The sequence below is a fragment of the Cebus imitator genome, unplaced genomic scaffold, assembly GCF_001604975.1.
Source record: "Cebus imitator isolate Cc_AM_T3 unplaced genomic scaffold, Cebus_imitator-1.0 Scaffold92, whole genome shotgun sequence".
NCBI lineage: Eukaryota > Metazoa > Chordata > Mammalia > Primates > Cebidae > Cebus > Cebus imitator.
In genome coordinates, this window is record NW_016107407.1 from 7,065,226 (window position 1) to 7,077,433 (window position 12,208).

Consider the following 12,208-nt stretch of genomic DNA (forward strand, 5'->3'; position numbering starts at 1 on the left):
ATAAATATATAAATTATATATATTTATTTTTTATTAAGCTTTAAAATTTATATTTTTATAATTTTAAATTTTATATTTAAATTTTTAAAAAAAATTAGATTTCATTATTTATCTATGATTTATATATGTTTATATATATCAATATGTACTTATATTTATTAATATATATTTAGAGACAGGTTCTTGCTATGTTACCAGGCTGTGGTGCTGTGGTGCAATCATAGCTCACTGCAGCCTTGAACTCTTGGACTCAAGTGACCCTTCCACTTCAGCTTCCTGAGTAGCTGGGACTACAGACGCTTACCACTACACTTGACTAATTTTTAAAACTTTTTGTAGACACGGGATCTTGCTGTGCTGCCCGGGCTTGTCTTGAACTCCTGGCCTCAAGGTCCTCGCACCTCTCAAAGTGCTGGAATCACGAATGTGAGGCACCATGCCTGGCTGGAATGTCTTAAATTTTGATTTGGGTGATCTTTACATGTGAAGAAATTTATCAGACTCTACTTTTAAGATTTATTTTAGGCTGGACATGGTGGCTCACGCCTGTAATCCCAGCACTTTGGAAGGCCGAGGCAGGCGGATCATGAGGTCAGGAGATTGAAACAATCATGGCTAACACGGTGAAACCCCATCTCTACTAAAAATACAAAAAATTAGCTGGGTGTGGTGTACACGCCTGTTGTCCCAGCTACTTGGGAGGCTGAGGCAGGAAAATGACTTGAACCCAGGAGGTTGCAGTGAGCCGAGATTGTTCCACTGCACTCCAGCCTGGGTGACAAAGTGGGACTCCATCTTAAAAAAAAAAAAAAGATTATTTTAAAGATATATACAAAATAGACTATTTATTTATAAATATATAAAATATATTTAGGATTTCAATATACTCTGTTTTAAATATAAATATATTTTATATATTTATAAATATATAATTAAATTTATTTATAAATATATAAAGATGAATATATAATGGTAAATACATAAAATAAATACATATATAAAATAACTCAAATTCTAAAATTTTTTGTAAAAAGCATTATTATTTATTTCATGTTTACTGTGTAACAGGCAAAGTGCTAAGTGCATGAAGCTGAAGTAATTTGCCACAAGTCACAGATTCACAGATTCTGGGCTCAAATCTAGTTCTCGATACTAAATCCCAAAGTGGAAACCTCTGTGCCCTATGGTCCCTGCTCTCCCGTGTGAGGACTAAACGAATCCTTAGCCTTGCGGAGACTCGGCCCTGTCAGTCTTGGGTCTTCCAAGCGGGAGCAGGTGGGCCTGTGGGAGTCGCAGTGGCTTGGCTTAAAGGGTCTGTTTGATAACAATAAACCTCTGTTGCCGTATTAACGGAGCTGTTAAAACATTTCCCTTGCTGTTGGTGATGTCAAAGGCCCTTGCCAAGTCTCTGGGACAGTGGCCTGATTGTTGAAGGAAGGAACTTAGTGGAATAACAGTGAATGGTGTTTTCAATAAGGGCATGGAGGTAAGAACAGAAAATGCATTATTTGTGGTATTTCTTCATATTTGAAGTTCATTCTGGCCGGATGCCCTTCTGGGGAAAGAAAACCCAAAATGAGACTTCAGAACACATTTTCCCTCCATCTACTCTTCTCTCCACTAAATGCAATTATTTTAGTTCAATTTGTTAGAGGCACGAGGTTTAACGCACAAACCTGATGAGTCACTAACATTTATTAAATGGACATTTACCATCTTAATATTTAATGATGAGGGGTTCCATACCATGTTATAAACGAGAGCGGAGAAAAACGCACACCTGGATCACAGTCTGTGTCACCCTCGTTCCTTCCTCTCCGTAAGCACTGAGGCCCTCCATGTCTCCATCGCCCGCCGTCTTGTGTGCCGGGAAATTCCTGCCATTGCTGTTCCCACTTAGGAAATTCTGAGGAGATTCCAAGCCGGTTCATCACAAACTAGCACCACCAACATCTCACTTATGAATCCATTTAGTTAAGCAGACCCTGCAGAAATCCCTTCTCCTTCCTTTCGTGTCCTGAAATCTGCCTCCATAACCAGTAGGCGAGAGGATATAGAAATAAAATGTTCAGCCGTTTACTAATGGTGCCTCCGGCGCAGTATCCAGCTTCTAAGAGGTTCTGAAGTTCTTTGACATTGCAAAATGAGTGCAATACTTGCCTCAGAGGACATGATGAGAGTTTTACTACAAAGTGACTTTGCCTAGTGGAGTGCCTTATAGGCATGGAGGAAAATCATTAAAAAATGCTTATAATGATGGTTAATTTAATGGGGGGGGGAATGTCAATAAGGGCTTCAATGACAAGCATCTCCTTACTAACTTTATTTTCTTTACTGGTACGAATTAGTACTGGAAGGGGCTAGGTTTCAAGTTCTGCCATACTTCAAAATTTATTAAACGTAGGATTTTTAAATGAATCCTGATTGGAAATAGGGAAACTTTAATATCAGTGAACAAAACCCTAATTTTCTGACCTCTGATTGGTTCATGTTGATCATAGATTCAAATCTTTTTTGACAGAAATTTTGTGATGCAAACATGTACGGCAAAGCTGAGTTGGGTTTCTGGCATGCAGGCCAGATAGGAACACTAGGGCTGTAAAGTGAAACTCCTCCCTCCCTCCCAGCCCAGACAGGCAGCATTTCCACCACCAGTCTCTTAGTTACACTGAGTCCTCGGACTCTCTCTCCCTCCACCTCCAGGCAGCCCCAATGTATCCACCAGCCTGGCCTCAGAGATGACCATTGATTTTTGTCTCTGTTCTAGGTCACTGTACTATTTTTTCAGTTGATATAGAATAATTCAAAAAATCAAAGTAGACCCAGCTTTCTTAAATTTGCACCCCACTGAAGTATCTTAGAACATAGTCTGATCAGAATTTGAATGAAACCATACCCAGAATTACTCTTCTCTGCTTACCTTTGATTTCTTTGTGACTGTTTGTCTGACCTTTTCCCTTCATCCAGTAGGCGGCACTCCTGAGGAAGGCTCCCAGCTAAGGTTATGGAGTCAGTCCAAACCCAGCCCCTGTCCCTGCAGCAGGTGAACATTTGGGAATCTCTGACCAATGCATGGCAAGGAGCGGCTGCATATTCCTATCACCTGAGGTTGGGAAAAAACTAGCAGATGGAAGGGAAACAGGAACACATGGTGAAACTGGTTATTCCAAGAAAGAACCTGGGGGTAGTGGTGAAATGTGTCTTGGGAATGTGGATTCCTGCTTATCTAAAGTCTAACTATTTGCTTCAAGCTCCTGTGGGCAATATATGGAAATAGCATCAGGTGCATCTAGAACTTTCCGTTCTCCCATTGATAACTAATCTTTTCTACCTAAGCCTTGCCTGGGTCACCAGTTTTGCCTAGCCTCCCTCCCCATGCCCCTGCCCCGCACCCAGGGACAATTTGGTGTGGATATGGAGTCTTCACTATTCCACCAAGGCAGGGGCATATAGCCTTTGATTCCCATCCTTGCGAGACAAGCTGGTGCAGTCTGTCTTGCAGAGCAAGATACCCGCTGATTTCCTTATTTCAATCATTTGTGGCCTCTTCTTTCTCTAGGAAAAGGCTTTTTAAATGACTTCCGAGAACAGTTATCTGTTATCTGTATCTCCGAGACTGAACTGTGTCTGCCTGTAAGCTCATGGGATGCATTTGCATGCTAGGTTTATTACTGCTCCTTGGGAGACCCAACCAACATTTGAGAGGGCTGCCTCTGTGTACTTGGGAATCAGACACACAGATTTATCAGAGCGCTGTCAGCTTCCAGGGCCTCTGGCAGCAGATAAATGTTGCTTCTGTTGGGAGCGAAATGCCTAAAAGACCATCAGGATTATAGTGCTACACCTTTCCTCTGTTTTGCCCTCGTTGAGACAGGGGTTTCTTAATCTCAGGGTTATTGACGCTTGGAGCTGAGTAATTCTTAGGGTGTGTGTGTTGAGGAGCGATGGTGGGGAGCTGTCCTGTGCACCCAGGATGTTTAGTGTCACCCCTAGCCTCCACCCACCAGATGCCAGTAGCACCCCTATCCCGGTTACGACAACCAAAAATGCCTCCAGACATTGCCAGATCTGCCACAGTGTGGCCAGAATCGTCCCCAGTTGAGAATCAAAGGCCTAGATCAATTTCTACAGTAAGGAGCCCCTGGTTCATTTTTACACTTTTAGCCTATACTGGAAGGTCATGTTCCTTTGCTGATAACACCCAAGCTATTTATTTTCCAAGGATTCTAATTAAAGAAGTGACAGTACGTTGGTTCTGGGAAAGTATGAAGTTTTGATGTTGACCAACCTGAACAAGACAATTTTATTAATGGTTACATTTCATGAATGAAAGGCTGTCCTGAGGAATGAAAGGCCGCCTGATCATCTACTGGATCGGTTGCTGTTTCTTGTGCTGTCTTGATTGTGTGTTTTTTGGTTCCACATTCTTTGTTTCCTTTTTCTCCCTTTCTCTTGTATTCATTGTTTTTTTTCCCTATTCTCTCTAAACAATTAATTCAACTTCTGAATATACAGTAGATTGTCTCCCAACTCACTCTGACTCCTGTGCCCACGTAGTATCTCATCGGGAGAGATTCGAGTGTCCTTTTCTTCATGCGCTAGGCCCCTTTTTGCCGTAACTGGGGATGGCAGCGGGGCGTCCCTAGGCTGTGTCTACACAAGCCAACTGGCTTAGGGGGAAAGAGTTTAATTTAGTCAGACCCCGGCCTATTGTATAACAGACGTTAGTGGAACAGCAAGTCGTTTTTCCGTAATTGGGAGGGATCTTGAAGAAAATCTTGTCCAGGAAGCTCGATTTGCAAGGAAGAAACAGGGACCTGAAGATAATACTGTGAGAACTGGTATTTATTGATACCCACTCCATGCCCTGGCATGCTCGGAGGCTGACATGAAAATCAACAAGAGGCGCAGAGTTCAGGGTTCAAGTGTCCATATGATCTGTTCTAGGTAATAGGGGAATTTTCAGGGAAAAGCAACCCCATTCTTTCTTTCCTTTCCTCCTCCTTCCTTCCCTTCCCTCCTCCCCCGCTTTCCCTCCCCTTCTCATCTCTCTCTCCTTCCTTCCTTTCTTCCTCCCTCCCTCCCTCCCTTCCTTCTTTCTCCCTTTCATCCCTCCATCCCTCCCTCCCTCCCTCCTTCCCTCCTTTCATCCCTCCCTCCCTCCCTCCATTCCTTCTTTCTCTCTTCCGCCCTCCATCCCTCCCTCCCTCCCTTCCTTTTCTCTCTCTCCCTCCTTCCCTCCCTCCCTCCCTTCCTTCCTTTCTTCCTCTTTCTTTCTCTTTCTTTCTTGAGACAGGGTCTCACTCTGTCACCCAGGCTGGAGTGCAGTTGAGTGATCATATAGCTCACTTCAGGCACATGCCCAGCTGGTGTGTGTGTGTCTGTGTAGAGATAGTGTCTCACTGTGTTACTCTGGCTGGTCTCAAAGTCCTGGCCCCAAGTGGATTTTCCCACCCCAGCCTCCCAAAGCACTGAGATTACAGGCGTGAGCCACACACCCAGCCCCATCCTCTCTATTTCTCTCCTGGTGGAGGCAACACCACTGCTCTGACACCCTTCCTGGCCTTCCCACCTTATTAACAATCCCTGGGGAAGTGAGTGGCTTATCTGATTGCTACTTTTGGGAGGGATGTGCTGAGAATGCCCTGATCTGTCCTGGCTCCGATGGGCAGCCTGCACCCTGCTGTGAGCAGGAGTCCCCAGCTCTTGCAAGGGCTCTGCCCGGGGTGGAGGAGGGCGCCTGCTGTCCAAGCTGCATGGCAGCAGTATGGCTCTGTCTCCTACACCTGGGGTTCAGAGGCCTCATCTATGGCAGATTTGTAAACAGCCTGTCCTCCATCCATAATGAGCAACACTCCATGCAAGTGTGTTTGTTTGTACGCATGCTCAGAGGCAGCCTAAGGCTGCTACTTGGCACTTGGAGTTTATGGGACGTTTGGTTGCCAGGCAGTTAGATGGTCAGCAGCTAAACTTGGCAGAGGAACTACTGTTTTCAGTGGTTTCTCCCTCCTCTGAATTACTTTCTTAAAAATAAATTTTTCAACATAAGCCCTAAATTTTACGCCAAGCCGCAGAGTTCAATTTAGCATTTTGGGGTAGTTATTTTAATTTATTTTTACCTTGTATTCTTCAACATGCAGTCAGGAGTAAAACACCAAGAATTGAGCATTATCCTCGCATGACGAATGTGAATAAAAAGAGATAAATGATTTCTTTTAAATCTTACTTTTATAGAACGAGTATTTTTTTTTATAATAGTCATTTATTTCAAGATGATGCAATCCCTCAAAAAATATTTTAAGACATCTCTTGGGCTTTTCATGAGGTTGTTTATAATCTAACACACAAAAGAAGTGTAAAATTATTTTATTATCTCACTTTTTTTGTAAATAGATGAAATTCTTAATGTTTTCCTTGATCACCTTTTCTCCAAATTAAATATGACCCCAACATTTTTCATACAAAGGCTTTTAAAAATCATTCTTGAGGCTATTTAACAAAAAGGGTGAGACAGTTTCTGAAAATAACTATCAAGGGATTCACATATATATTCGGAGAAAACTGCAATTGAATAGGTAGGTTTACGAATTTTTATATTAAAATACAAGCCCCATGACCTTGTTAGATGAGCTTTGTAAACTTCAAAGACTCCCTTGCAATCACAGTGCCAGAAGCTACCCATATGTGATATTTCTGGTTGTGACTACTTTACCTAAATGAGCTGAGATCACACCACTGCACTCCAGCCTGGGTAACCAGAGCCAGACTCCGTTTAAAAAAAAAAAAAAAAAAAAAAAAAAAGTAGAGAAGCAAACACAGAGGAGATCACTTAGAAGACTGGTTAAGTAAATTCTCTTAAGTAAGTTGAGAAGAAACCAGCATTATATTCAAATCAATGCCGTGGAACAGTTTTGACACGCAGTACTTTGTTCTGTACTCATCAGGAGTGAGATGGGAGCATAAGAGCTGGTGACAATTAGGAAGCATCTGACCTTCTTTCCTGCGGGTCAGGGTACCATTGGGCAGGTTGGTGCACTGCACAACATCATGGCGCATGGCCCCTCCTAGAGCTGCATGGAAACTATTGTAGCAGCTGCGCTGGAATGTCTGGACAACCACTTCTAAATAAACTCACATTGGTAGAGATGTGTGATGGCAACAGGAACTCTAAAAGTCACAGGGGCAGGTTGGAAAACTTCCTTTCTCAGGAGGGTCAGAAAAATTCGTAAGAGCTTGACAGTTTAGGCTGGGTAGGTGGCTCAGATCACAAGGTCAGGAGCTCAAGACCATCCTGGCTAATATGGTGAAACCCCGTCTCTGCTAAAAAATGTGAAAATTAGCCGGGCGTGGTGGCACACACTTTTGCAGTAGTAGTCCCAGCTACTCAGGAGGCTGAGGCAGGAGAATCACTTGAACCCAGGAGGCGAAGGTTGCAGTGAGGCGAGATCACACCACTGCACTCCAACCTAGGTGACAGAGATTCCATCTCAAAAAAAAAGCTTGACAGTTTCACAGGAAGTGTGGAAACAGCACAAGAGACCTCCATGGCTTAGTGGTTCAGAGCCTGGGCTTGGAGTTAGCACAGACTCGGTTTTTAACTCCGACTCTGCCACTGCGTAGTTCTGTGACCTTGGATAAGTTCTCATTAGTGAAAATTTTTGTTTGGTCTGAGACAGGCTCTCACTCTATCACCCAGGCTGGAGTGCAGTTTCACGATCACAGCTCACTGCAGCCTCGAACTCGTGGGCTTAGGCAATCCTTTCACCTCAGCTTCCGGAGTAGCTGGGACCATAGGCATACTTCACCACGCCTGGTTAATTCTTTCAGTGAAGACTGAAGAACAATAGGGAACATTCAACAGTGTTTCTGTGAGGATCTAACGAGAAAATGTCTGCAAAGCACTGGAAAGTGTGTCCGGCACATCACAAATGTTTAAGAAGGGTAACGTTTTGTTATTTTCACAGGCTGGAGACTCTGCTAACTTCCTGGGCCACTCGGCTCACAGAGCCTAGGATCCCATCAGCACTAGCTGTCACCAGGCTGCTGATGGTTGCTCTTAATGTCACATTTTTCACAAGGCACTTTCAAAAGTGCATTCATTAAAACCATCTCCTTGGAGGTGGTAGGGGCAGAAGATTACATAGTTTGTGGTAGTGCAGACTCAGATACAGAATAGAAATGGCTTCCCATGGGAAACATCCAACCCTCCCCAGGGGTTAGCATGGCGGGGTGCACATGAAACTCCTCTTGGTTCTGCCTGAAGATCTGAAGTCTTCCTACACTACTCAGATGATTGTCTTTGCCTTCTGGTTATTAAAATATCACCAGGGGCCCCTCGGAGAAACAAAAAGAAGAGGTCACCAGGGCCGGGGAGACAGGGAGTGGAAAGAAGAGACTTAAAAGTACCTTATCAACATGTCTCGCCCAGGCAGCCAGAAGATTTGTTTGAGCCGTGGAATAATATTTATCCTGCATGCCACTGACCAAGTTCAGCTGCCTTTGATCTGGTTCTCACTGCAGATATTTTTTTCTTTTTTAAAAGTTTTAATTCCTTCTGCCTAGAGGGTAACAAACAAGTAATGAACTTGGTAGTGAATTCCTAAAGCATTCAGAGGATTAAATATGCCCACAGGACTCAGAATCCCTCTGACCTCATCCCAGTTTCTCTCTCTGGACTCACCTGTCCGTCGCTAGCACAGAAACGTAGCATTTCACTGGTTTCTACTTCATCTTTTCTCGAATCAAGAACTGTCTTACATTCAGCACACAAGGGCAGTCTGGCTAAATTCAGATCATGATTGCATTCTTCTTAAACATTTTAATAATACATTTTCTTTAACCCAGTACATCCAAAATATAATAATCTCTTCATGTAATTGCTATTAAAATTATCAATTATAAATGCCTGACAATATATTAATGATATATGTTACATTCTTTTTTTGGTGCTACAACTTTGAAGTCCAGTGTGTATTTCCCCTACAGTACTGTTCAAGGGGTAAGTGCCTACTGCACTGGCCAGAGCAGTTACCGATTAAGAAATGGAACTTCTTGCCTGTGAGTGCTTCTTCCATAAAATTCAAACACGTCAGTCTGACACCTGGGCAGATAGAGATCGTGACTGTATGTTATTTTTAGGCTTCTTCTAAAATGTTTCTTATCTCAAGAAGGTGTTTTTGTTTTTTAAGTTCCCTGAAGGTGTTTCTTGATATTTTGGACATGGGAAAGTGCTCCAGATAGGACTGAAGTCAATGAGATTTCTCAGCCAGTAATGCTGGCGCTGGCTGCTGGCGTGTCCTGCTTTCCTTATCTCATGAGCCAAATGTCCTGTGGGATTGAGAGGAGACTAAGGAATTCTCTTTCCAAGCCCACCAGGCAGTATCTGTTTAAAAGGTAAAAAAAAAAAAAAAACTCTCCAGAAACACAGCAGCATGTTCCTTGTGGGTGGCTGGGCAGGCGCCGGAGATCACTAGAAACCTTCGTAAAAAATTGTGAAGGTCGACGCGTGGGAGCCCGGCTACCTGGAGTTAAACAGTCAGGCCTTAGCAGCCTTGGCTTTTATGGGTACATTACAGCTCTGACAGATGGGACCCTAAAGGGAGGATCCTCAGGGCAGCAGCTTTCTTTACATGACTGTCCCACCCTCTGACAATCTATAACATAAACTCAGTTACGTTTGCCTGTGCATAGAAAAAACATGCTCCTCAGCCAAGACAATGTTGGGATGTTTCAAAAGGAACGTGACTAGAAAACTGTTTCCAAGGCGCGAACACCACGGGGTCCCTGGTGACGAAGTGTAGCAGTCATTCCTGGGTCCTGGTCCCAGGAGGACCTGGTGGAGAGAGAGTTACTACTCCAGACACATTTACACTTACAAACGCTGGAGACATTTACACTTCTTCTCTTTCAGGGAACTACTACTCTCTGGAATTACTCTCCCAAGTCGTCCTGGGACCAGGACCCAGGAAATACTGGAAGGAATCAGCCTGGGAACAGACCTCTGCGCTCAGGATGTAGGTCTTCCCAGAGGCTGTGGAAGAGAACAGAGAACGTCAGCTGCCAGGAGCCAAGCAAGAAGAGGAAAAATACAGCTAAAAACACCAGGAAACAGCGGAGACTCTCACACATAGGCACATTACACGCACCACCAGAGAAAGCTGGGGAGGTTTTGGAGATGAGGCTGACACACTCGACAGGTGAAGACCTGTTGCCACTGCCCTTTGGGGTGTCAGTGTCAACGTGGTATCAGTGATACTCCCAGGTGGCTCCTGGGTACCTGAAAACTAGCTTCCATGGGGTGGCGGGTGGGGAGAAGGAAGGTCCCTTTAGCAAAAGCAGACGAGCTAAAAAATAAAAATAAAAAAATTAAAACCACCCTGTTTTTGGTTTTGTATTCAGGCTTGGACCTTTTGCTGACTCTTGGCCCCATGACTTGTTTTCCTCCTTGTTGGCATTGATACTGATGAAGTCAGCAACATAAAGGTGCATTCAAAAAGCAAAACAAAATTGAAAAGGAAATACCATAGAAGTTACAGCATGTATCCTGAGATCTTGAAAATGTAGTCTAAAATGGTCTTGGTTAGTGTGGCTTACTGCTCACATACACTCAAGGCTCTTTTTTAAATTTTCTCAACTACATTTTGGGTTTAAGGCTGGACCCAGTGACTAAGACTCCCGGGTGGAGGCAAATTGGCGACATTGGTAAGTCAGCTGAGAATCTGCCTCCAGGGTCAGAATCTGGGGAAACATCGCAGGTAGGCGAAGAATCATGAGTTGTCAGTGCCAGACAAATCTGCTTTCAAATACTGACTCTGCTGCTTGTTAGCCATGGGACTTTGAACAAATTACTTGTGTCTCCCAGATTCTGGTCTCTACTCAGTAAAGGGAATGAGAGGTGATAGAGTTTAGTTAGTGGTCAGGAGCTCAGGTTCTCAGGCTGCACTTGGGTTGCAGTTCTGACTTCATCTCTTAGAGCTGTGTGGCTTCAGTTTTCTCTTCTGTTAAACGGGCATCACTGTCCTCATCCCACTGGATTGTTGCTGGGCTGAATGAGATTGCATATGCAAAGTACAAGCACAGCCCAGGAATACAGAGGTGCACAGCAGACATCAGCTCTTATTGTATGTCAATAACACTTCTTGTTTTTTTTTGAGATGGAGTTTCATTCTTGTCACCCAAGCTGGAGTGCAAAGGCGTGTTCTTGGTTCACCGTAACCTCCACTTCGCAGGTTCAATTCTCCTGCCTCAGCCTCTGGAGTAGCTGGGATTACAGGCATGCACCACCATACCTGGCTAATTTTTTGTACTTTTAGTAGAGATGGGGTTTCACCACGTTGGCCAGACTGGTCTCGAACTCTTGACCTCAGGTGATCTGCCTGCCTCGGCCTCCCAAAGAGCTGGGATTATAGCTGTGAGCCACCGCACCCTGCAATAACACTTCTTATACATAACAAGTGCTCATGAAATTTAGTCCCTTCTGACTCATTTCCACACTCTACCCCAGCACGACCATCTTTGGTTCCAGGTCACACAAGAGTCTTCTGTCGTATTCCTCATGTTATCACTGTGTGCTTTTTCCACTTTCTCACCCGTCAATTAAAGACTGGCCCACAAACTAAGCACCTGGAAGGAATGGACATCAGTGGTCATCTGCCGAAATGTGGAAACCAAAGCTCTGGGCACGAAGAGGTGAGCTTCTAGGGTTTGAGCAACCAGCAAGTTGCTGTATCTGGGGCTATATCCAGGTTTAGCCAGAGACGCCCTGCTGCTGGCTAGGAAATCTTGAAGGAATCGTGTCATGCTACTGTTGTGAAAACAAACATAAACTGGAAAAAAAAAAAAAAGCTTGTTATGGAGTCTAAGGAGAAATAGCTGGAATCATTTACTTATTATAAAATAACTAGCCCCACATGCTGAGAGTTATTTTCCATATTCTGAAATTAGGCAAGACTTAGTAATAGATCTCCTTCATTATCAACATCAATGGAAGGTTTATTATTTTAAATCAACTGTTGTTTAACTTTGAAAGCACTGTCTAGCATGCCCAGAATATTTATGCCAATAAACCCTGTGTTTCTATGCATGATGAAGAGGGTTTATGCTAAATATCTTTGGAAGCCAAACTCCACACTGACGGGTGAGACCACAATGAACAGAGAACTGGTTGGCCTGTTTACCAGTGGCGTTTTTTTTTTTTTTTTTTTTTTTT